Source organism: Tamandua tetradactyla, chromosome 18, assembly GCF_023851605.1.
Source record: "Tamandua tetradactyla isolate mTamTet1 chromosome 18, mTamTet1.pri, whole genome shotgun sequence".
In the NCBI taxonomy this organism is placed as follows: domain Eukaryota; kingdom Metazoa; phylum Chordata; class Mammalia; order Pilosa; family Myrmecophagidae; genus Tamandua; species Tamandua tetradactyla.
The window spans coordinates 1,245,589-1,271,970 of NC_135344.1; the positions used below are offsets into that span (position 1 = coordinate 1,245,589).

The following is a 26,382-nucleotide window of genomic DNA, read 5'->3' on the forward strand; positions in this document are numbered from 1 at the left end:
GGGCCACCGGCTACAGGTGCTTTGCAGGATGCAGAGTCCGTCCCTGCGTGGAGAGCGGAAGGCAGGGCTGACCTTGACCCACACCGAGTCCAGCCCTTGGGTCAAAGGCCATGAGAGGTCAGCGGAAGTCCCGGAGGCCGGGCGACGGGAGGGTGGTGAGAACTGGCCGCCATGGGGAGGCTGGGCCTGAACCCCCCTTCCCCGAGGGGCGCAGATTTGCAGCTCAGGAGAAAACAGAAGGACGCGCCTTTGGGGTCGGGTGGATGAGTTACCAGCAGTCTAGGGTTCCAGGGGGTGTGTCTGTGTGAGTGTCTGCAGAGGAGGCACGGAAAGGAAGGCCCAGCTTTCATGGGGACTGTGGGCAGTGCTGGTTTTCCTCCCTCCGTTTGCAGTGTCCTTCCTATATTCTGTGATAAGCTTTTATATGGTCTCTACATGTACATAAGCACCTAATGTATGTCCATAGATACATAGGTACTAAGGTGAGCATTTTTAAAAAAAATTTTAGTAATTTGTTTATGTTCATGTTATGCAATATGAAGATGTGAAAATAAGCCATAATTAAATTAAAAATCTGGAGATATTTCAGAGCCAAAATGCCAGGAAAAATGGATTAATTTATATTACTTTTTTATTTTTTATTTTTTTGTTAATTAAAAAATTAACAACAAACAAAAACATTAACATATCATTCCATTCTACATATATAATCAGTAATTCTTAATATCATCACATAGTTGCATATTCATCATTTCTTAGAACATTTGCATCGATTTAGAAAAAGAAATAAAAAGACAACAGAAAAAGAAATAAAACGATAACAGAATAAAAAGATTATATATACCATACCCCTTACCCCTCACTTTCATTTATCACTAGCATTTCAAACTAAATTTATTTTAACATTTTTCCCCCTATTATTTATTTTTATTCCATATGTTCTACTCATCTGTTGATATGGTAGATAAAAGGAGCATCAGACACAAGGTTTTCACAATCACACAGTCACATTGTGAAAGCTATATCATTGTTCAATCATCCTCAAGAAACATGGCTACTGGAACACAGCTCTACACTTTCAGGCAGTTCCCTCCAGCCTCTCCACTACATCTTGAACAACAAGGTGATATCTACTTAATGCGTAAGAATAACCTCCAGGATAACCTCTCAACTCTGTTTGGAATCTCTCAGCCATTGACAGTCTCATTTCACTCCTCCCCCTTTTGGTCGAGAAGGTTTTCTCAATCCCTTGATGTTAATTCTCAGCTCATTCTAGGGTTTTTCTCAGTCTCTTGATGCTGAGTCTCAGCTCATTCTAGGATTTCTGTCCCACATTGCCAGGAAGGTCCACACCCCTGGGAGTCATGTCCCATGTAGAGAGGGGAAGGGTGGTGAGATATTACTTTTTTTTTCTGAAATTTTCTTTATGAGATTTTTTTTTTATCACAATTGACTTTTTTCTTTCTTTTCTGTGAAAAATAACATATATACAAAAGAGCAATAGATTTCAAACCACAGCACCACAATTAGTTGTAGAACATATTTCAGAGTTTGACATGGGTTACAATTCCACAGTTTTAAGTTTTTACGTCTAGCTGCTCTAAGATACTGGAGACTAAAAGAGATATCAGTTTAATGATTCAGCATTCCTATTCATTTGCTAAATCCTATCTTCTCTGTATAACTCCACCATCACTTTTGATCTTTCCATGCCTCTCTCCAGGGGTGTTTGGTCTATGGCCATTCTAGCTTTTTCCTGTTGGAAGGGGCTGTCAGTAATATGGGGTAGGGAGATAGAACTATCTGATGTTCTGGAGAGCCTGGGCCCTCCTAGGTTTCAGGACTTTTCTGGACCAGGGATCCTTCTGGAGGTTGTAGTTTTCTGGAAAGTTACTCTAGTGCATGGAATTAAGTGCATGGAATTTTTAAAAGCAGAAAAGAATAGTTTAAAATGTTATAAATGATGAAATAATAAAATAAAAAATTAATTCCAGATGAGTTGTTTACCATGAGTTTGAAATGGATTGATTTGTAGTCCTAGCTGTGTTCACAGAGATGGAGAATTGAGACTGGATGAATGGAAAGCAAAAGCACCAAATTCTTCTTATTGATACATTGTTATTTTTATTTTACTTTTGTTTATTTCTAAGGTTTTGTATTTAATAATTAGGTATGTATAAGATTACTACTATTCTGAACAAGCACTGCAGGAAATTTACAAAGCTTACAATCATCCTCAAACCTTTGCAGAAATTAAATAAAACAAAACAGTTTGTTGAGCAAAAATCAGATGCTTAACAAGTTACTACAAAAGATAATTGGACTGGAAGAGATCAGGCAGCTAAATAGAGCCTCTCAGCAGGGAGTGAACACAGCTTCTATTGAGAGTTGTGCCAAGACAAAATGCTACAGAAAGGTGAAACAAAACAGTGGGGTGGTTTATCTATGAAAGAGAGAGAAAGCAGGGGTGCCGATATGGATGACAGTTTGCATCTTATATTTATGACCACATGAAACATTCAAGCAATGTGCTTGTGTTGGGGGGCAGGTGGGAATGTCCCCTCACTTGGCCCCTCTGTTTTGGGCCTACAGGCCACCCAGGGGAGGAGTTGCTAATTCCCAGTTCCCTTCTTCACCAGATTTGTTTTCACACCTAAGGCTGTTTGGGGAAGGCTGGACCACAGGGCTTTCAGACAGTTGCAGTGGAGGTTTGGAGCTGGTGGGTGTCCCTGGGTCAGAGCTTCAGAGCAGGAGGGGGTGCCCTGGAGGGGGTGACAGTAGGCAGCTCATCCCCTCCAGCTCCCTACTCCCGACTTGCTCCCCATGACGGAGACCCGACAAAGGCTGGCTTGGCATGTGGCACCCCCTTCCCCTGAGGCCCAGCCAGTGCCTGGATCTGGAAGCAGGTCATCCTTCTCCGAAGCTCACACTCTTTCCAGGAGATTCGTACCAGCCCCGTGTGTCCTCTGGGACAGAACCTGAGGCCCCGAAAGGATCTATGGCAGTCGGTGCTGGCTGGGGGCTGCTCGCGGAGTCCTGCAGTCACAGAGTGAAGGCCTCGCTCGTTCTCCAGCTGCTGCTTCCCGCTGGGGCCTGGCCCTGCCATGCCTCTCGCTGTCCACTCTGCTTTGCCCACGTTCATTTCACCTCCTCTGCACCCGCCCACCCCTCAGTGCCCTGGGGCTCTGCTCCCAAACACAGATCTGGCCTTTCTGGCAAGACTGATCTACACCTGGGATAAGGGGGGAGTTTCATTCTTAAGAATTAAAGTGCTCTCTCCTTGGGCCACAAGTCCCAAAGTATCCCCAGGTCGGCTGGGGATGCACTCAGGATGAAGTGACCTTTCCTAGTTTGCAGTGGTGGCCACCACCTCATCCTGCCCAACACCTGCTGGGGACTCTCACCCCCATTTCTCCTGCTCCCCCCCCAGCATCCCGGTCATCAGGATTCCAGGCCACGTTTATATAACTGCAGAGACCAATGGTCGTGTAAGAAATCCTCTGCCTGCCCGCAACCTGCCGAAGCCTCTGACCACTTGCAGCTGGAGTGAGTCAGTGCAGACCTGCAGGGGGACCTGCCACTCTGGAGAGTTGTCCTCCTGGTCTTTGGCAGGTGTCCGGGCCATGGTGGTGTGACACCGGGGGTGAGCTGAGCTCTGTCCTGGCGGCTGAGGACCTGGGCTACAGCGAGGTCCAGTGTGCATGTGTGTGTACCTGTGCTTGTGCTGCATGCACACAAGTGTGCATTACATGTGTGCATGCATGTGGACATCTGCATGTGTTTACACACATGGTGCACGTATGCCTGTTGTGTGCAGGTGCGGGCACGTGTGTGTGCACCTGTCACCAGAGACCAGCGTCTCCCACTGGCCTTAAAAGACTGACCCATTTTCAGAAACAGGTTTTTGTGGCTGGTGAGGCCTTTGTTTGGCTCTGTTGGGAGACGTGAGGTGGGTCTCCGGTTGAACAGAGGGTGTTTGAGAGGCATGTTGGGGTCTTAGCAGGTGGGAAGGAAGCTTGGCCTTTGTCAATCTAACCTCCTTTCTTCCTGGAAAATGGTCAAGACTGTGTTTACCTTTTTCTCAGTCCCAGCGTGAACCTCTCTTTAGATGCAGTGTCTGTCATGGACAATGGGGACAGAACCCCCTTAGGTCTGTGAAAGCCCCCAGAGCTGGGGGTGCCTGGCATGTCAGGGTGGGCTCTGGCACTCTGCCACACCCTGCACCTGCCACCTTCTGAGCTGGGATGAGGGAGAGGGCTCAGCATTTGTTGAGGGCCTGCTAAGTCTCAGTAAGGGGAAGTCTTTTTTTTTTTTTTGTAAAATTTCGCTGCACTTAAAAGCGATCACTTCACCCTTGCAATATGCCATTTCTCCTGCATGTGGCTCCCCCAAATCCTCCAGGGTGGGCCTGTCTCATTGGGTGGCTCCAGCTCTGCCTTCTAGGTGGCAAGTGCTTGCCTGTCCTGCATTTATAGCAGTGGCTGAGCACATCTAAAGTCCATCTATTAGAATTAGAGAGAATGGACAAGCCTGAAGTCTGACTTGTTAGCCAAACATTGAGTTTCCAAAGGAATGCGTCACTCCTGGGTCTCTATCTGGGAGTGGACCTGTGCACAGGGCGTGGATGGGGCGTGGATGGATCCCACACCGCCAGCCCAATCCAAACCCCCCACCCCACCCCCACCCCAGCGCCCAGCTGTGTCCTGGGTGCCCTGCTTTCCAAGTCCTCGCGTGACTCCACTCTGGATCTTCACCCCTGCTCAGGGGTCCTGCCTAGGTGCCCTCTGACCCCCATGGCACACAGCTGCTGCACCTCTCCGTGGGACCCCGGTACCCTGTGCCACAACGATACAGGAATTCAGTCTGTGAGAACCCTCCACTGGCCTCTAAGCAGAAGGGAAGACTGTGCATCTCTCATGTTCTCAAATGATTGTGCTTTGGCCTCTCGCCTGGTTAGCCGGGTTGTGCATGCAAAGGAAAGTTCTTGAGGGGAATTTCAGTGCTGCTCTGGTGAACACAGGGATGCTAAGAAAGTGTAAGATACGGGGGAAGCTGTATGGTCTGGATAGAAGATCAAACTGGCCACGGTGTTCCCCTCAGCCTAAGCTTCACCCAGAGCAAGGCCTAACTCTGCAGTCCCATGAAGGCAGGGAGACATGCACTCACGGGGGTTTGGAATGGCAGACTTCCAGACCTCCTGGGGGACTCTCAGGGGTTCCCAACTTCAGTGGGGAAGTAACTGCAGATGTGGTAGAAAGAGCAAGTGAACTAGAATCCGAAGTGGAGCCCGATGATGTGGCTGAATGGCTGCAATCTCTTGATAAAGTTTTAACAGATGAGGAGTTACTGCTTCTGGATGCACAAAGAACATGGTTTCTTGAGAGGGAATCTCTTCCTGGTGAAGGTGCTAGAGCACTGCCGAAGTGACAACGAAGCATTTAGAATATTACTGAAACTTAGTTGATAAAGTAGTGGCAGAGTTTGAAGGGTTGACTCTAATTTCACAAGAAGCTCTACTGTGGATAAAAATGCTGTCAAACAGCATCACCAGCCACAGAGAAGTCTTCTGTGAGAGGAAGAGTCGATCGATGCAGAAAATTGCATTGCTGTCTTGTTTTAAGAAACTGCTGCAGCGACCCCCTCCTGGTCGACACTGAGGCAAGACCCTCCCCCAGCAAAAGCCATCATGACTTGCTAAGGCTCAGCTTTTTCTAGCAATAAAGCTGACAGGCAGTAACTGTTTGCCCTTTCCAAAAATAATTGTGGTCAGGGCACAGAAGATCAGCCAAGATACACATGTTGAAATTAAAGATTCCTGCCAAAAAAGGTGGCAGTAGACAGGCAGGTGAGAACCAGGAGACAGACATCTGGACAAACATCTGCACAGACTTCTGCTTCTATGCTGACCTGGACACTAGCTTGGCAGACTCCCTGGGAGAGCCCTGGGTGGCACTTTGTCCCACAGCAGAAGGCTCTGCCTCTCTGTGAGGGAACCAGCCCCTCTGCACTTAGGACGAGGGCTTCAGACCGTCACTCCATGAGTGTGCACCTACACAAAATATTCTGCACGTTTTCAGGGACTTAAGGCCCCTGTCCCCCAGATCCCCAGACCCTGGGAGGTCCTGCTTTCAGCGGGTGCTGGTGGACCCTGCTCCCATCCTGCTTCTTCCCAGCAGAGCTGTTGCTCAGGGTTTGCAGTAGGGCTGCTGGTTGGAGGAGGCCTTAGAGCTTATTTAGTGCCCGTCCTTCACTGTCCTGGTGGATAACTTAGGATCGAAAAGGCCAGAGTTGCTTGAAGTCCACAGGCAGTTAAGGGTAAAGGCCTCTGAAGGTGAGAACTCTCCTGACCACAGGCCTAGGAGGCTCTCCCCTGTATCACACGGGCCCAATCTTGTAGGTGACCTGGCCAAAAGCCCGTGACATAGGAATGGTCATCTGGTGCAGTAGCAGCAAGGAACCCCCGTATCGTGTTTGCCCCTAAGCAGGCTTCTCCTCTGACAACTAATTTTTTTTTTAACATTTGTTTCTGATTTCAGAAGTTACTATTTATTGATAAATAAATTTAGAAGAAAGGGGGCAGGTCATTAGGAAAATGTTACATTCTGGACAGACATACTTGCCAAACAACACTGGTAGGTTCTAGAGCTCACTACAAACACTGGCCTTGAAAGCTCAGGAGTCTACTATAGAGGATCATTTTCAGCTTCGTGCATCAGCGCTGGGAATGTGGCAGGAGAGAGTCTCTCAGCATTGATGTAGAATGATGTCCTCCATCCTTTGTCCTCTTGGACCTCAAGCCCCACCCCCACCCCACCCCCCCAAAAGAAGCCACTGCTTCTTTGACCTCTTGCTTGGATCACTGCAATAGCTTTCCCACTGTTCGTCCTGCTTCTTGCCCTCTGAGAGTCTGTTCTCAATAATAAATGCTTTGAAAATGGAAGTCAGATCATGCTGCTTCCTTTGCTGAGAACCCTGCAGGAGCAGGGGCTTCCCCCTCACTTAGGGAGAGCCAGAGCCCCGCCTGCGGCCCCCACAGCCCTGACCATCTGGCTCTCACCGCCTCTCTGGCCTTCTCCTGCCCCAAGGGCCGCCCTGCTCCTTCACTGTCCTGGCTTCTCAACTGCGCTTTGACTTGGTTTTAATGTCTAATTAGTTTTCTCCTTAATGAAGGGAAGGAATAAACTCTTCCATGTGTTCCTTTTGTATTTGTATGAGAGTCATGATTTTACCATTTTGAATATTACCCTTTAGCAGTTTTGGAGTTTCTGCTGGGATGGAAAGGTGGGTTGACCTGCCGGGGCCGAGTCAGCTGCTTTGCTGGACAAGCCCACCTCTTGGGCTGCTCAAACCCACCCATGTCTTTCTTGGTTCCTGGAGAGAATAAAGGCAGCAGCTTTCCTTTTGCTAATTCTCTCTTTTTATCCTACTGATTTTGTGTTTCCGGTTCACTTGTGATTGATACATCATCCCTCACTGGTGGCTGCATGCAGGGAATTGTATATATTTTTTTAACTTGGGTGACTTCTGTGGATGGATGTGGGAGATGCATGCGGGTGAGAGACAGAATCCAGTTTTTTGGTCTTTATGCTTGTTTGCCTATTGTCTACTTGTGAGTCAAATCAATTAAGCTTTTTTGCTCCTTGGGAAGGAGAACAATTCTTTGGGATCTGGACTGGTGTGTTTCACTGTTGGTTTTCGGCCTGTGGCTGAAGGTACAGATCTGCAGTTACATATATATATCCTCTGTGTGCTCATGTGTCTGCTCAGAAGGGACTTTTCCTCTCATTTTACGAGGATAAAATAACACACAGTATTTTTCCATCTCTAGAGGGTACTACTCAATTAGATAAATACATCTCTTAAATTAAAGGAGCTCTGTTGAATTTGATTTTTAGAGATAGATAAGAGTTTACATAAACAGAATATCCTCAAAATTTACAGGAAATCAAGAATCTGAACTCTGAAGTCTCTTTAAATTTTTTTTTTTAATATGGGCAGGCCCCAGTAATTGACCCCGGGTCACTGTGAGAACTCTGCCACTGAGCCACCATGGCCCACCCTAAGTGTGCTTTTATTTTAGGGGGAAAAACCGTCTTACATTCACAATTGCCCAAAGATAGAAGCAACCCAAATGTCCATCAACCAATGAATGGATAAACAAAATGTGGTCTGTACACACCATAGAAGATTACTCAGCAGGTAAAAGGAATGAAGTTTGGATACCTGCGAAAATATGGAGGAACTTTAAAGATACCCTGTTGAATGAAATAGCCCAGTTACAAAGGGACAAATATTGTATGATTTCTCTGATGTGAAATAATTAGAATAAGCGAACTCGCAGAGTCAGAATCTAGAATGTAATTTACCAGGGGGTGGAGAGGAGATAGGGAATGGGGAGTGAAGGTTTAAAATGCACAGAGTTTCTATTTGGGACTGTGGGTAAGCTTTGGTAATGGATGATGTTGATAAAAAAGAAAAGAAAAGAAAAGAAAAAACAGACATTTGGCTCAGAAACCCCACAGGGAGGTACACAGGTATAAATGCGTTGACCATATTTTAATAAAATACTGAGTATCTTTTCTTTTCTTATGAGTGTCTTTTTAAGTTGAATGTGTTTAGCTATGCACTAGTGAGAAAAACAATCTGTGCCTCGCATATCAGAAGGTGTGAATGGACGAAGCTGGGGGCAACAGCTCAGATCTGTAGGGCACCTTCGAAGTCCCCCAGCCAGAGACTTTCGAACCCATCTGGGCCCTGCTGGCTAATGTCATCTCCCTTGACGGAGAGATGGGGGCCACCTGTGCTGACCCTGTCGGGGGGTACCTACGGACCCACGTTCCTGGGAAGGTGGAGCTGTTGGTCCGTTCTGCGGCTGCTAAGTCCATGGGTCATTGGCCTTCTGTGGCCCTGCCTGGCTTCTACAATGGACCTGTGAATGGAAGCTGCCATCTTGGAACATGGTCTGGAAAATGGAAGAAGCATTTCTTGCTTTGCTGGGCATGGTGCGTCTTAGTGATAAGGCAGGTGTGGAACTTAGCGCACGGGAAAGGCTCTGAGAAGGGTGACTATGTGTTATCACGCAGCACCCAGTTACTCACTTGGCACTCAGCTAGGAGTTATTGAGACCCCAGGTAAGGGCTTCAGGCTGTGCATTTCTCCCCCAGTCCCCAATATATTTCAAGGTCATTTCCTGGTGTTGAAACCTTCAGCTCTGCCTTTGGTCATTGTCCCAGTCACCAAGCTCTGCCTTGGTTGCAGACTGTTCTTGTTTTTCCAGGGAGCTCTTTCCTCCCGCTGCCCAGTCCTGATGGTTCCCTCCAGCCAGCTGTGGCCCATGGGGCCACAAACTGCTCTGCACCAGAGGTCAGCTTGCACCACTGCAAGTCTGTGTCAGAGACCCACCCCTGCTCCTGCCCTACTGGAGACCAGAGAAAGTGCTAGAGTGTGAGAGTGAGCTCCAGCACCCCCACCTCCACCCTGTTACTATTGACTCCCAGGGCAAAGGCTGGTGCAGCTGTGTGTGTGTGTGTAATTGGTGGAGCCAGGTCACACCACCAAGCCCTGGTGCTTGGCCAGCTGAGAACTCAATGTTTTTCTTTTCTGGATTTTAGAAGGGCAGAACCCTTACTTTGTACCCCAAAATGGTGAGGCAAGATGCAGCAGTAACAGAAGTTTCCAACCTAGGGGGATATCTGCCTCTACTGGGTTTCCTGGGCCCAGTCCACCTTCCTTCAGCCCAGTGGATGGGTGTTTGGTTCCCCAGCAAGGGTTGTTGGAATTAGCATATGAAGATACTGGATGCCCAGTTCCATTAGAATTTTAGATAGAGAATAAATATATTTCTTTAGTGTAAGTATATCCCAGATATTGCATGGGATATACTTATACTAAAAAACTATTGTTTATCTGAAAGTCTCATGGAGCTGGGTAGCCTATATTTTTCCTGGCAGCCCCAGCCACCATCGCCACTGCCCCTGTAGGCCCAGGGCTGCTTGCGTTCTCCTCCTGCCTGGAACCTGCCCTCCTTCCCTCTTCCTGACCCACTTCCTGGGCTTTTGGCAGATGTGGAGCTCTGGGGTGGGTCCTGCCAGCCTCACCAGGCCTTTGTCACTGGGAATATTTGCCTCCCAGGCAGGGGACACAGGGCCTGAGAGCTACCCTGCTTTGTGTTCCTCCCCATCTGGGGTGAGTTATGGCCATGATAGCTCATTCATTCATTCAGAAACTACTTATTTCAAAAGCATCTCCTGCCAGCTTTTTATTTTTCAAACATTGTCTTTGTGGTATTTTTCTATAGTTATTCAAGCAGTTCTCTGTGTTTATGAATGACTCTGTTTTTTTAATGCTCTCTGCCTTTACCCCAGTGCTTTCAGGACTCTTTGGGGAGCTTGGAGGTGATGTAGGCCATTTAGCCGCTGCCTCCCAGCACCCCCAGACAGAAGGCTCCATCCCATGCCTGCTGCACAGAGACCCTGATGTCCAGCATCCTCAGCTGCATGTCCCCACATGTGCTCTCTGGGGTGCGGGCTTGGCCCTCCCGGAGAGTCGCGGGCCCACCGAAGGGCAGTGCCCAGGCTGGAGGGAATGCGGTAGCTGGTGGGGCCCGCGTAGAACCCAAGCTCCCCAAGGCCTCTGGGTTGTGTGTCCACCCATGGCCAAGTCCTCCAGGCTGGCTCCCCGTGGGGCCTGCAGCCGTGCCCCGGACCCCTCCAGTAGCTCCAACGCGTGCACTGGGGCTGGGCCACGGCCCAGAGGCCACATGGTTGTAGACATGGCGTAGTCTCTCTGCCCTCCAGGGCTTCGAGGCAGGCAGGGGACGTAATTTCTCACTGGATGGCCAGAGGGAGACCCTCAGAGGTGCCACGCCAGAGGCAGGGGAGCTGTGGTGCCTGAGGGTTACAGCGTCCTCATGGACTGGAGGGGACTGGCCGTGACATCTTCCCTGATTGGCCCACTATGTCCACACTGGGAGCCCAAGTCTCAAATGCGCTCTCCCCTAAGCAACAGATGCCGGCTGGGGTCAGCCTGAGCCAGGGCAGAGGGGGACTCAGTGGTCGCTGACCTTGGCTGCTGACCCGGAGGCCCTGAACACTGTTCTAAGGCAAGGTCTGCCCAGTCCCACCCTCAGAGCATACACCAGTTGGACGCGACCTCTGGGCCCAGGTGGCAGCAGCCCCTGGCCAGCAGCCAGCTTGCCCGTGGGCAGCTGGCCTGCACTGAGGGCAAGGCGGGCGCGGGCCTGGAAAGTCCCCGGCCTTTGGCATCACACCCAGGACCCCATACCAGCACCACATGAGGGGACAACCCGGCTCTGCTGCCCACGGCCTGGGGAGAGCAGAGAGGCACCCAGGTTCCAGAAGCCTGTGGCGTCCCCGCGCCCAGCCAGTTGGGAACTGCAGGGCACAGAGAGCCTGGATGATGAGGGCCAGTGTCCTGGGCCCGGCCTGTTCTGAAAACTTTCTGGGAGGTCTGAGGTGAGGTCAGGGGGAGAACTGTTGGAAAATTAACGTTTATTCCTGGGAAGCGGGATGCGTGTCAGCTACCGGGGCATATGGACAACCAGGAGAAGAAGGGGGCTTTGGGCAGCCCTGGAGGGGCCCCCTTTGCTGCGACCACCAGCAGCCTGGCCTGCTTCAGGGCATTAGAGGGCCAGGTGCCAAATGCGGAGCCCTGGAGAATGGATGCTGAGGACTGTGGTGCCGCAGGAAAGGGGATGGACGCTGGAGGAAGGCAGCCCCCAGGGTAGAGGGTGGTGTTTCCTGAATGTCGGGAAGATTCAACAAGGCTGGGTCAGACAGAAGCACCTGGCCAAGGGTGACCTGGAGGTGAGGGGCAGGGGCAAGAATGGACGGCCACCCAGGAGGGAAGCCACCCAAGGGTGCAGTGCCTGGAGGGCTTTCTCCCGTGGACCCCGGGCGGTTTGGTGGGAGATGTTAAACTCCCTCCCTGAGGGCTTGTCTTCTTCTTGGGTGTTTCCCAACCTCTCTGGAACATCTCACGCAGCCGGCCCATCTGTGTGGTGACGTTCGGGGAGAAGCAAGGTTGATGCCTCTGGGGGGAGGTGAGCCCTGCTCCCCTCACCCACCTCTGCCCGGGTCCAGGATGTGATCAGTGGCACAGAGAGGGGTGGGCCCAGGGGCAGTGGACAGCAGTGGACATTGCTTACTAGGAGAGCTGTTCCTCTTTACATCCCGGCACCTAGACAGAAGTCAGCTCAAAGCCGTGATGCAATAGATGCTTGGTGACACTCTGTGGAATATTTTTGTCAAAGGTATATAAATGGCCAAAAAGCAAGTGAAAAATGCTTTAAATCACTAGTCATCAGAAAAATGCATATTTAAAATACAATACAATACTGCTAGAACCACTACAATGACTGTAGTTAAAAAGACGGATGATGCCAGCTGCTGGTAGGTGTTGGGAGGAACTGGAACTCCTGGCCATTGCTGCTGAGAATGAAAAATGGCATAGTCACTTTGAAAAGAGTATGGTATATAGTTAAACATATTCTCATCACATTATCTTAGTTTGCCAGTTTGCTACGACGAATAACACACAGTGGGTTAGTTTAAATAACAAGCACTCATAGGCTCAGGGCTCCAAGGCTAAAAGACTTCCCAAATCAAGAGATTGGCAGGGCTTGCTTTTTTCTGGAGTCGGGGGCATTCTTATAGTTGCTAGCAAACCTTGGGCTTCCATGGCTGGCATCTCTGCCTCCCACCACATGACCATAAGCTTTCCTTTCTGGCTTCTTTGACTTCTGGGTTCTCTTTATAAGGCCAATAATATGGATTAAGTCCCACGCTGATTCAGCTGGCCACACCTTAACAAAAATAACATCTTCAAAAGGTCCTATTTATGATGAGTTCATACCCTCAGCAATGAAGATTAAAATTAAGAATATGTATTTGTTGGGGGACACAATTCAACCTACTCTACCATACAACCCAGTAGTAGGAGTAGAATCCTAGGTATTTATCAAAGAAAAATAGATTTGTATCCACAGAAAGATTTGTATGTGAATGCTCATAGTGGCATTATTCATACATAATCAAAAGTGAAAGCAATCAAATGTCCATCAACTGGGAAAGGGATAAACAAATTGTGGTATACACATGCAGGGCATATTTATATGTTACAAAAAAGAATGACTTATTGATAAACAACATGGGTGAGTCTTTAAAACATTACAATAAAAGAAAGAATCAAACACTGTGTTAGTTAGATTCAGTTGTCAACTTGGCCAGGTGAGCATACCTAGTCTTGTTGCTGCGGACATAAGCCAACGGTAGGTGAACCTCATCTGTTGCCAATTACATCTGCAGTCAGCTAGGAGGCGTGTCTGCTGCAATGAGTGATGCTTGACTTAATTGGCTGGTGCTTAAATGAGAGATCGCAACGTAGCACTGCTAAGCAGCTCCGCGTTCCTCATCTCAGCACTTGCAGCTCAGCCCAGGCCTTTGGAGATGGAGAAAGAAATCACCCTGGGGAAAGTTGTTGGAACCCAAGGGTCTGGAGAGAAGACCAGCAGAGACCATCCTGTGCCTTCCACGTAAGAAAGAGCCTCAGTGGAAAGTTAGCTGCCTTTCCTCTGAAGAACTAACAAAATAAATCCCCTTTTATTAAAAGCCAGTCCGTCTCTGGTGTGTTGCATTCCGGCAGCTAGCAAACTAGAACAAACACAAAAGCTATGCACTGTTTTATTCCATTTATATGAAATTCTAGAAAAGGCAAAATTACAATGAAAAAAAATTCATCAGGGGTTGCCTGGGGCTCAAGGTGGGGAGGGGACATGCCCCAAAGGGGCAGGAGGAAAGTTCTTAGGGTGCAGGAACTGTTTCCTACCTTGATTGTGGTGGTGGCTATCTGATTGAATATAATTACCAGAAGGTAACAAAATGTATCACTTGAAATGGGTGGATTTTATTGTACATAAATAATACTTCATATAGAATTTAAATTAAAAAAACACATCTAGATGCATCATAGTCAAACCTCTGAAAAGCAATGGCAAAAAGAATATCTTGAAGGCAGCCAAAGAAAAAAAAAGTAACTTCATAGACAGAATACAGTCAGAATCACAGCAGATTTTCTGTCTGAAACTATGCAAACCAGAAGCCACTGTAGCAACAGCTTCAAAGTACTGAAAAAAAAAAACAAAAAATTATTTCTATCCAGAATTCTACATCCAGTGAAACTGTGTTTTAAATGGAAAGATGCAATAAAGACTTTGCCAGACAAACAGTGAGAGCATTCATTGCCAGCAGCTGCGCTGAAAGAAAAATAAGAAGTTCCTCAGACAGGAGTGCTGTGTACCAGATGGAAGTTTGGATCTACACAAAGAATGAAGGACTTTCAAAATGGCAGAAGTGAAGGTAAATAAAAAGTTATTAAGGCATCCATTCGAAGAACTAGAAACAGACCATAACGCTTCCAAGGTGCTAGAAGGATTTGGCGGTGAGCCTGCGCATGGCAGACGAGGACCGCAGGGTAGACCACGGACCCCTGCGGGAGCACAGCGGCATGGCTCCGCAGGGTGGGCGGCCACGAGGCGTCACTGTGCACGCCGTGACACAGCCTCACCTGGCTGGGATGGGGGTCGGCTGGGCAGGTGCGCTGTCGTCCTGTTTTACAGGACCATTAACGGGGTCTCAGAGCACACAAGGGCCTTGCCCAGTAAAGCCATAATCAGTAACAGGTGGAAACTGCGTTTCCCATTTCTTGTCTTCTGAGATAACACGCCCGCCCCCCACCCCTCCCGCAAAGAATCAAAGCCGAGGAGAGCCTCGGAACTTTGGGAAACCACCCACCCAAATGTTGGCGCCTAGGTCGCCGTCACGCAGCGCTTGGGTCCCCCTGTAAAGCGGGGAGAGCTCGCTCTGTGTCCTGGCCGAAACGGGGCGGCGGCCCGGGGCCGCAGACCGGCCTCCTACCTGGGCGGGCGGGGCGGCGGTGGGCAGGGCGGCACGGCGCGTTCGTTGCTAAGGCCGCGCTTCCCTAGCGACAGAACGCTCGGCGTCCTCCGCGCAGGCGCCGTGGCGTGCGGCGGTGCACTGTGGGATGGGACCCCGCGGCGGCCGGCCGGGGCGGCTGGGCAGCGCGGCGGGGGCCGGACCGGGCCGGCCGAGGGGCGCGGGGCGCCGCCATGAACGCGGCGGTGGTGAGGCGCATGTAGGAGGTGCTGGGGAAGGTGATTCGGGGGCCGCCTCTGACGGAGAAGCTGCTGAGCAAGCCCCCCTTCCGCTACCTGCACATTATCACCGAGGTGGGCGCGGGAGTTTGGGGCCCGGGATCGGGGCCGGGCTGCGGGGGATCGAGGTCCGGCCGGGGCCTGGGCCGGGCACCAGCGGGCATGTGGCCTGCAGTGCGTGCGTGGGGCCGGGGCCGGGCCCAGGGTCGGGGTCGGTGCGGGGTTCTGGGTCGGGGCCGGGGTCCGGGTCGGGGCCAATGTCGTGGTGTCGGGGTCGGTGCGGGGACCGGGGTCGGGATCAGGCCGGGGCTGGGGTCGGGGTCGGGGCCGGGGTCCGGACCGGGGTCGGGGTCGGTGTCGGTGTCGTGGCCGGGGCCGGGGTCGCTGCGGGCGGCGCGCGGGCCTCGCGATGCTGTGCGCGGCCCTGGACCTGCAGCCCGAGGGGCGAGCGCTGGGCTCGACCTGTTGGTCGCGGAGGCCCTGGCCCTGCTCCTGCCCTCCAGGTCTCGCCCACCCTCCTGTGCCGTCTCCAGGGAGCGCGCGGGCGCCCCAGGCCCGGCCTTTCCAGGCCACCCCTGTGTCTCGTCGGAGCGCCTGGCGTTCTGCTTGGCAGAGCTGCTGCTGTGACTTTTCCCTCCAACCGGGGCGCGGCCCTGTGTGCTCCCCTCGGTTACCGCCGAGGCCTCGCATGTGGAAGGGTCCCAGGAAATCCTGGGAGAACGGAATCCTTCCTTCTGTTTCCCTCCCTTTTTTCTTCCGCCTAGTTTCACGGCCCACTGCAGAGAGGGCACCACATTTTGGATGCTTAGTCTGCACCTGTTGGAGGAAGTTGTAGGGGGACTTGAATGTTAGTATTTGTTGATGGTCCGCACGGGACGATTTAAGTTGAGATTGGGTGTCTGTGTAAATTCCCCCCACTGGATTTTGAATTCCTGGATGGCAGAGACTGTGATTTGTTTCTCTGGGTGACCTGCCCTGGGTAAGGTACATAGAATCTGCCCCACAACATTCACTTGTGGAATGGAGTTGCCGGGGCTCCTGCAGCTCTCCAGAGTGTGTCTGCAGAGGGTGCTGCCTCTCCATGGTGCACTGAGGGACGTGGGGTGTTCTGTGGGAAAGGGAATCGGTTGCCTCCAGGGCTGCATCATCTGGCCTGATGTTGGGCCCACACTTAATTTTTCTCACTCTTTTCAACACGCTGGTTGCTTTACCCTTCTATACATTTTTCTTTACCTGTCTTCCTTAGCTTATAATGTGTACACCCCAGGGATGCCTCAGTGGTAAACATCCTACTTGTGCTGAAAAACTCTCAGAGCCTCCCCAAATCCCAAGCGTGGCCTTACCTGTTCTGCTCATCCCCCTAGCTGGGCCAATACTTCCAGTGCATCCTGGACAGTGTTTGGGGAAGGCGCAAGCTGCAAGGAGAGCCTGCTGGGGGCTGCTATGCCCTCATGGTCAGCACAGGGACCACCCCGTGAAGTCAGCAGGTGTCATCCCCTCATTGCTGGGGGACAGGTCAGAGTGGTCAGGATGTGAGCCTGGCTGGCTTCCACTCTGTAGGGACTTCTCCTTTTAACTTTTATTTTCTGCATTAGTCCTGACCCCCTACCCCCTCCCCATCAAAATGTGGCCAGAGAAGGGAGGTGGAGAGAGTAGGCCTCAGACTTACCCTGCTTATAGGGCACTTAGCCTCTTGCTGGAAAGGGGTCCAAATGGGAAAGGGAAGAGGACAGTTCAAGCAGGAAGGGACTTGGTTCTGTAGGCACGTCATGTGAAAGAGGCTATACGTTCCAAATCAGCAGTGGCTGCCCTGCTTTTTCTTTTAAAATTTTTTGCTAATCTAATGCCAAAATTAATTTCTCCATCTATGTGAAGATAACCATTTAGTTGTCATCTATTTGATAAAGAAGTTAGAATGATTGACATATTGGAAAGCATTTTCAGATAATAGCTGAAAAGCCTCCTATGAAAATTCTTCACTGTTTGCATATTGTATTCAAGTCACTATATTAATATTTTAGCTACAGCTAAACACACTCTCCCTCTTTCATAAAGCTAAGTGTTGATCTTCTGACATGACAATCTCTCATAGTTCACAATTGTTGCTCCTACTTTTAACTATCAGCAAACTGAGAAAACTTCAAAAGGGACCGGATGAAAATATTCTGGGAATATTAAATGCAGAACAGTTCCACTTGCCTGTCAAGAAAAGCAATAACATTACTCTGAAGTAGTTTAGTGTGAAGTGAAAACTTGTATCTTTATTAATAGGTGACAATGCAAAGTTAGTATTTATAGCTTGATCGCAGAGAAGGAGCCAGACATTAGAATGGGACTATCATTTTTTTGTTTTGTAAATAAGTCTTAAAGTAGTGAGTGCAGTTTATAGCTGACCTGGGACGCATGCGTACGTAGGCATGCTTGTCTTCACTGCATGTGATACAGTCTGTTTTTGCTATTTTGTACATGTAAGAGGCCATCTGTTTGGGTCCTTTTGTGCTTTAGAACCTTCCAGGACTCCTTGGGGCTAAAGTTCATGTTCCTGACAGGCTCCGAGGGCCATCCTGGTTAGGCCCCCAGCCGGTCGCCCTGGCCTCAGCCTCCTGCCAGCCAAACTTCTTTGACCCTTTGGACAGGCTGGACCTGGTGGGGATTTTCTTTCATCCAGCCCAGGCTTCCTAAGTGCCCCTCCTGCCTTTTCCCTTCCTGTGGAAGCCTTCGGGTCTCAGTGTAGACTTGGGGCCCCGAGGCACCTGCCTGCCTTCTCCTTGGTTCGGATTTGGCATGGCTCCTGTGTGCTTCCCGGGAAGCAGAGCCCGCGTCTCAGGAGAGCAGGCATTTGTGATGAGTGTCTGCCTTTCCTCGCAGGGAGGCTCTAAGCTCCGTGAGGGCTGGGCTGGGATTTGGCTGGCTCCTGGTTGGCTCAGCACCCTGCACAGGGACGACCCTCAGATGTTTGTCCACTAAGTGGACAGTGCCGAGTCCTGGGGCCAGTGGGGTCAGAGAGTCACACATTGTGGGGTCAAGCAGACAAGGCCATGAAGAGGCCGTCCACTGGAGGGTTAGCAATAGACTCTCCTGAGGTTTCTTTTTTTTAATATTTTAAATATTTTTTTATTAATTAAAGAAAAAAAGAAATTAACACAACATTTAGAAATCATTCCATTCTACATATGCAATCAGTAATTCTTAACATCATCACATAGATGCATGATCATCATTTCTTAGTACATTTGCATCGATTTAGGAAAAGAACTAGCAGAACAACAGAAAAAGATATAGAATGTTAATATAGAGAAAAAAATAAAAATAATAATAGTAAAAAAAAGACACAAACAAACAGACAGACAAACAAAAAAAAAACCTATAGCTCAGATGCAGCTTCATTCAGTGTTTTAACATGATTACTTTACAATTAGGTATTATTGTGCTGTCCATTTTTGAGTTTTTGTATCTAGTCCTGTTGCACAGTCTGTATCCCTTCAGCTCCAATTACCCATTATCTTACCCTGTTTCTAACTCCTGCTGAAATCTGTTACCACTGACATATTCCAAGTTTATTCTCGAATGTCAGTTCACATCAGTGGGACCATACAGTATTTGTCCTTTAGTTTTTGGCTAGACTCACTCAGCATAATGTTCTCTAGGTCCATCCATGTTATTACATGCTTCATAAGTTTATTCTGTCTTAAAGCTGCATAATATTCCATTGTATGTATATACCACAGTTTGTTTAGCCACTCGTCTGTTGATGGACATTTTGGCTGTTTCCATCTCTTTGCAATTGTAAATAACGCTGCTATAAACATTGGTGTGCAAATGTCCGTTTATGTCTTTGCCCTTAAGTCCTTTGAGTAGATACCCAGCAATGGTATTGCTGGGTCATATGGCAATTCTATATTCAGTTTTTTGAGGAACCGCCAAACTGCCTTCCACAGTGGTTGCACCCTTTGACATTCCCCCCAACAGTGGATAAGTGTGCCTCTTTCTCCGCATCCTCTCCAGCACTTGTCATTTTCTGTTTTGTTGATAATGGCCATTCTGGTGGGTGTGAGATGATATCTCATTGTGGTTTTGATTTGCATTTCTCTAATGGCCAGGGACATTGAGCATCTCTTCATGTGCCTTTTGGCCATTTGTATTTCCTCTTCTGAGAGGTGTCTGTTCAAGTCTTTTTTCCATTTTGTAATTGGGTTCACTGTTGTTGAGTTGGACAATCTCTTTGTAAATTCTGGATACTAGACCTTTATCTGACATGTCATTTCCAAATATTGTCTCCCATTGTGTAGGCTGTCTTTCTACTTTCTTGATGAAGTTCTTTGATGCACAAAAGTGTTTAATTTTGAGGAGCTCCCATTTATTTATTTCCTTCTTCAGTGCTCTTGCTTTAGGTTTAAGGTCCATAAAACCGCCTCCAATTGTAAGTTTCATAAGATATCTCCCTACATTTTCCTCTAACTGTTTTATGGTCTTATAACTAATGTTTAGATCTTTGATCCATTTTGAGTTAACTTTTGTATAGGGTGTGAGATACGGGTCTTCTTTCATTCTTTTGCATATGGATATCCAGTTCTCTAGGCACCATTTATTGAAGAGACTGTTCTGTCCCAGGTGAGTTGGCTTGACTGCCTTATCAAAGATCAAATGTCCATAGATGAGAGGGTCTATATCTGAGCACTCTATTCGATTCCATTGGTCGATATATCTTTCTTTATGCCAATACCATGCTGTTTTGACCACTGTGGCTTCATAATATGCCTTAAAGTTCGGCAGCATGAGAACTCCAGCTTTGTTTTTTTTCCTCAAGATACTTTTAGCAATTTGGAGCGCCCTGCCCTTCCAGATAAATTTGCTTATTGGTTTTTGTATTTCTGAAAAATAAGTTGTTGGGATTTTGATTGGTATTGCATTGAATCTGTAAATCAATTTAGGTAGGATTGACATCTTAACTATATTTAGTCTTCCAATCCATGAACACAGTATGCCCTTCCATCTATTTAGGTCTTCTGTGATTTCTTTTAACAGTTTTTTGTAGTTTTCTTTGTATAGGTTTTTTGTCTCTTTAGTTAAATTTATTCCTAGGTATTTTATTCTTTTAGTTGCAATTGTAAATGGGATTCGTTTCTTGATTTCCCCCTCAGCTTGTTCATTACTAGTGTATAGAAATGCTACAGAGTTTTGAATGTTGATCTTGTAACCTGCCGCTTTGCTGTACTCATTTATTAGCTCTAGTAGTTTTGTTGTGGATTTTTCCGGGTTTTCGACGTATAGTATCATATCATGAACAAACAGTGATAGTTTTACTTCTTCCTTTCCAATTTTGATGCCTTGTATTTCTTTTTCTTGTCTAATTGCTCTGGCTAGAACCTCCAACATGATGTTGAATAACAGTGGTGATAATGGACATCCTTGTCTTGTTCCTGATCTTAGGGGGAAAGTTTTCAATTTTTCCCCATTGAGGATGATATTAGCTGTGGGTTTTTCATATATTCCCTCTATCATTTTAAGGAAGTTCCCTTGTGTTCCTATCTTTTGAAGTGTTTTCAACAGGAAAGGATGTTGAATCTTGTCAAATGCCTTCTCTGCATCAATTGAGATGATCATGTGATTTTTCTGCTTTGATTTGTTGATATGGTGTATTACATTAATTGATTTTCTTATGTTGAACCATCCTTGCATACCTGGGATGAATCCTACTTGGTCATGATGTATAATTCTTTTAATGTGTTGTTGGATTCGATTTGCTAGAATTTTGTTGAGGATTTTTGCATCTATATTCATTAGAGATTGGTCTGTAGTTTTCTTTTTTTTTAATATCTTTGCCTGGTTTTGGTATGAGGGTGATGTTGGCTTCATAGAATGAATTAGGTAGATTTCCCTCTGCTTCGATTTTTTTGAAGAGTTTGAGGAGAGTTGGTACTAACTCTTTCTGGAATGTTTGATAAAATTCACATGTAAAGCCGTCTGGTCCTGGACTTTTCTTTTTAGGAAGCTTTTGAATGACTGATTCAATTTCTTTACTTGTGATTGGTTTGTTGAAGTCATCTATTTCTTCTTGAGTCAAAGTTGGTTGTTCATGTCTTTCCAGGAACCCGTCCATTTCATCTAAATTTTTGTATTTATTAGCATAAAGTTGTTCATAGTATCCTGTTATTACCTCCTTTATTTCTGTGAGGTCAGTGGTTATGTCTCCTCTTCCATTTCTGATCTTATTTATTTGCATCCTCTCTCTTCTTCTTTTTGTCACTCTTGCTAAGGGCCCATCAATCTTATTGATTTTCTCATAGAACCAACTTCTGGTCTTATTGATTTTCTCTATTGTTTTCATGTTTTCAATTTCATTTATTTCTGCTCTAATCTTTGTTATTTCTTTCCTTTTGCTTGCTTTGGGATTAGTTTGCTGTTCTTTCTCCAGTTCTTCCAAGTGGACAGTTAATTCCTGAATTTTTGCCTTTTCTTCTTTTCTGATATAGGCATTTAGGGCAGTAAATTTCCCTCTTAGCACTGCCTTTGCTGCGTCCCATAGGTTTTGATATGTTGTGTTTTCATTTTCATTTGCCTCGCGGTATTTACTAATTTCTCTTGCAATTTCTTCCTTGACCCACTTGTTGTTTAAGAGTGTGCTGTTGAGCCTCCACGTATTTGTGAATTTTCTGGCACTCTGACTATTATTGATTTCCATCTTCATTCCTTTATGATCTGAGAAAGTGTGTGTGATTTAAATCTTTTTTAATTTGTTAAGACTTGCTTTGTGACCCAGCATATGGTCTATCTTTGAGAATGATCCATGAGCATTTGAGAAAAAGGTGTATCCTGCTGTTGTGGGATGTAATGTCCTATATATATCTGTTAAGTCTAGCTCATTTATATTAATATTCAGATTCTCTATTTCTTTATTGATCCTCTGTCTACATGTTCTGTCCATTGATGAGAGTGGTGAATTGAAGTCTCCAACTATTATGGTATATGTGTCAATTTCCCTTTTCAGTGTTTGCAGTGTATTCCTCATGTATTTTGGGGCATTCTGGTTCGGTGCATAAATATTTATGATTATTGTGTCTTCTTGTTTAATTGTTCCTTTTATTAGTAGATAGTGTCCTTCTTTGTCTCTTTTAACTGTTTTACATTTGAAGTCTAATTTGTTGGATATTAGTATAGCTACTCCTGCTCTTTTTTGGTTGTTATTTGCATGAAATATCTTTTCCCAACCTTTCGCTTTCAACCTATGTTTATCTTTGGGTCTAAGATGTGTTTCCTGTAGACAGCATATAGAAGGATCCTGTTTTTTAATCCATTCTGCCAGTCTATGTCTTTTGATTGGGGAATTCAGTCCATTAACATTTAGTGTTATTACTGTTTGGATAATATTTTCCTCTACCATTTTGCCTTTTGTATTATATATATAATATCTGATTTTCCTTCTTTGTACACTCTTCTCCATACCTCTCTTGTCTTTTCGTATCTGACTCTAGTGCTCCCTTTAGTATTTCTTGCAGAGCTGGTCTCTTGGTCACAAATTCTCTGAGTGACTTTTTGTCTGAGAATGTTTTAATTTCTCCCTCATTTTTGAAGGACAATTTTGCTGGATATAGGAGTCTTGGTTGGCAGTTTTTCTCTTTTAGTAATTTAAATATATCATCCCACTCTCTTCTAGCTTCCATGGTTTCTGCTGAGAAATTACACATAGTCTTATTGGGTTTCCCTTGTATGTGATGGATTGTTTTCTCTTGCTGCTTTCAAGATCCTCTCTTTCTCTTTGACCTCTGACATTCTAACTAGTAAGTGTCTTGGAGAACGCCTATTTGGGTCTATTCTCTTTGGGGTGTGCTGCACTTCTTGGATCTGTAATTTTAGGTCTTTTGTAAGAGTTGGGAAATTTTCAGTGATAATTTCTTCCATTAGTTTTTCTCCTCCTTTTCCCTTCTCTTCTCCTTCTGGGACACCCACAACACGTATATTTGTGCACTTCATATTGTCATTCAGTTCCCTGATCCCCTGTTCAAAATTTTCCATTCTTTTCCCTATAGTTTCTGTTTCTTTTTGGAATTCAGATGTTCCATCCTCCAATTCACTAATTCTAGCTTCTCTCTTTTTAAATCTACCATTGTAGGTATCCTTTGTTTTTTCCATCTTTTCTACTTTGTCCTTCACTCCCATAAGTTCTGTGATTTGTTTTTTCAGTTTTTCTATTTCTTCTTTTTGTTCAGCCCATGTCTTCTTCATGTCCTCCCTCAATTTATCGATTTGGTTTTTGAAGAGGTTTTCCATTTCTGTTCGTATATTCAGTATTAGTTGTCTCAGCTCCTGTATCTCATTTGAACTATTGGTTTGTTCCTTTGACTGGGCCATGTTTTCAATTTTCTGAGCGTGATCCGTTATCTTCTGCTGGTGTCTGGGCATTTAATCAGATTTCCCTAGGTGTAAAACCCCACAGTTGAAAGATTTTTCTGTGAAATCTCTGGACTCTGTTTTTCTTATCCTGCCCAGTAGGTGGCGCTCATGGCGCTTATCTGTCTGTGAGTCCCACCAGTAAAAGATACTGCGGCTCCTTTAACTTTGGAAAACTCTCGCTATAGTGGAGGGGTCACCAGCCGAAGTCGCTGGGGAAGTGCCAATCCGAATCTCCCAGCTGGCCCAGGGGTCTGTGCATGGGGAGGGTTGCCAGCCTCTCTGGCTTGGGGGAACACCTGTCCAAATTTCCCAGCTGGTCCAGGGTGCCAAGTGTGGTGGGGGGGGCGCCAGCCACTGCAGCTTGGGGAAGTGTCTATCCACCATTCCCAGCTGGACTGGGAAGCCACATGTTTGGAAGGGACCCCTATCGCCGTTCTCCACGGCTTGGGGACCTCCGATCCAATTCTCCCAGCTGGTCTGGGTGGCTGCGCGTGGGGGAGTGCGGCAGCCACCACGGCTTGAGGGGACAGCCTGTCCAATTCTCCCAGCCGGCCCAGGAAGGAGGGAGGGAGGGACTCCGGCCGCCTGCCGCCCCGGCCCTCGGAAGCCTGCGCCCCTCGGCGATCTCACCGGAGCGGGTTCTTCCAGCCAGTCAACAGTTCCAGAATGGGGTATGCTGTCTTCTTGGTCTCTGTCGTGGCTCCGGAAGCTGTTCTGAATCGTTTCTACTTCTCTAGTATCTATTCTGGAGGAGGAGCTAAGACCCACGTGTCTTACTAAGCCGCCATCTTCTCCGGAAGTCTAGCTATGATTCTTGGCCACCTCCTTTATAATGTAAATTAGTGTTTATTCAGAACTTCCAAAATGGAGCTAATACCACTTTTGCACACCAGACTGAATAAAAAAACCTCAACAACCTTAAAGCACAACCTCAGCCTCTAGCTTCACTGTCACTGTTATTCAGAATGGAGAGCTGCATTCACCAAATCCTAAAGCTCAGCACTCATGGGGAAGCAAAGCCCATGACTAGGGGGTGGGGGGAAGCAAGCAGGCAGAAGGGCAGTGTTTTTACACTTGTTCCCAACGGTTCACAGCAAAGAGCAGGTGCACTGAATGATCTTCCATGCCACTTTTCTTTTCCAGGTAGGAACTCAGAAGTTTTCCAATTTCAGTTGATCTTTCTGGGAAGCGGAGCAGCTCAGCGCGGTGGCCGGTGATGTGCAGGGCGGACACCAGCTTCTGGCTTTGTGTGCTCTTCCCAGTGCGGTCCATGCCCTCCCTAAATATTTTAAATATTTTTGTTGAGTATTATCCACACACTCTCCTGAGCTTTTTTTATGTTATTGTGGTAACATGTATAACATAAAATTTCTGGTTTTAACCACTTTCAAAACATACAATTCAGAGGTATGAATCACATTTCAATGTTAGGCTACCAGCACCACCATCTAAACTTGTTTCCCCTCTTCCCTTCCCCTCATAACTTTGCTTCCAGGGGTCTGCATATTCTAGTTATCTTATAAAGTGAAGTCATGTAGTATTTGTCCTTTTGTATCTGGCTAATTTTGCTCAACATGATATATTCTAAGTCCTAGCATGTGTCTTTTAATCTTTTATTTACCCCCTCCCCCATTATGTTTTTCTTTATCTTTCTTAATGATCACTTTATCTTTGGAAGGTGATTAGAATAACTGGCTTCATGAAGGACCTGTACACAGATGCTGAGATGAAGTCCGATAATGCAAAGGTAGGTTGCAATGGAAATTCCTCCTTCCCCAGTCCTTGCCCTCCTGACTAGGTATTTTTACAGACTCAGTACTGCAGTGTGTCTTATTTTTACGCTGATACAGGGTTGGAACACAAGGTCAAATTCTCCAGCCCACACATACCCTTTCTCATTTCATTTTCTCATTTTTGTCAACTGCATGTCATGCTTATTTTGTCTACTGAGAAATTAAATTTGCATTAATGAATTATTTTTGTTTTGTTATTAAGAGACAGTATTTCTTTCATACATCCCCAAATGACTTTTGCTATGACCAGGGACTTTTTTTGAAGTATTTTAATATTTGTGCTTTAAATGGAAACATTTCAGGATAAAGATCAAAAATTGGCTTTCTTCAGAAAGCCATCAATGTGGTCATAATGGTTTCAGGAGAACCACTGTCTGCCAAACCTGCCCGGATTTTGGCTGGGTATGAGCCGGAAAGAACAAACGAGCTGCTCCAACTCACTGGAAAATGCTGCATCAACAAGGTAATGCCGCAGTTTGGGAATCTTAAACCTGCCTGGGCCGATAGCAAGAAGTAGAGGCTGAGTCCCTTACAGCAACAGGGGGTGTTTGAGGGGGAGCCTTTGGTAGTGTCTCCTGAATCCAGCCTGGATCCAACCTGGGGAAAAGTGTGCTCTGCACTGTGAAGTGTCATAGCTGCAGGAGAGGCGATTTTAATGCTGTGTAAACAGAATGCACACTGATGTGTTCTGTGCCATGCACACACCCTTTAAGTGGGAAACAGGGATGCCTGGGGTGGCTGCTCTCAAGACAAGGAACTCCAGGTGTACACCCCGACTCCTAGGACCCTGCCCTAATCCTCAGAGGACAAGGGGCTGCCAGGAGCTGCTTCTCTTCTTCCCTGGGGCTCATGGGACATCCTGGTGCCTTCCCATCCTCTGGCACCTGGTTCCCTCACTGTTGTCTTCCATCTCTCCCCCCTCCTCCTCCCTTCCTCACTTTCTTGGTAGAAGATTTCTGTTGTTTTCAGAGAAATACAGTTTCAGTTGTGCAGGGACTGCATTTGCTT

General features: G+C 47.0%; 1 pseudogene across 1 annotated transcript in view; it reads left to right on the forward strand.

The window, feature by feature from the left end:
* The first annotated feature begins 15,107 nt into the window (after positions 1–15,107).
* LOC143661909 (TRAF3-interacting protein 1-like) overlaps positions 15,108–26,382 on the forward strand; it is a 61,684-nt pseudogene continuing 50,409 nt past the window's right edge. Inside the window, exons 1-3 of the transcript XR_013164958.1 lie at positions 15,108–15,265; positions 25,260–25,328; positions 25,677–25,837. The product of XR_013164958.1 is annotated as a TRAF3-interacting protein 1-like (transcript). The remainder of the gene's footprint in view (positions 15,266–25,259; positions 25,329–25,676; positions 25,838–26,382) is intronic.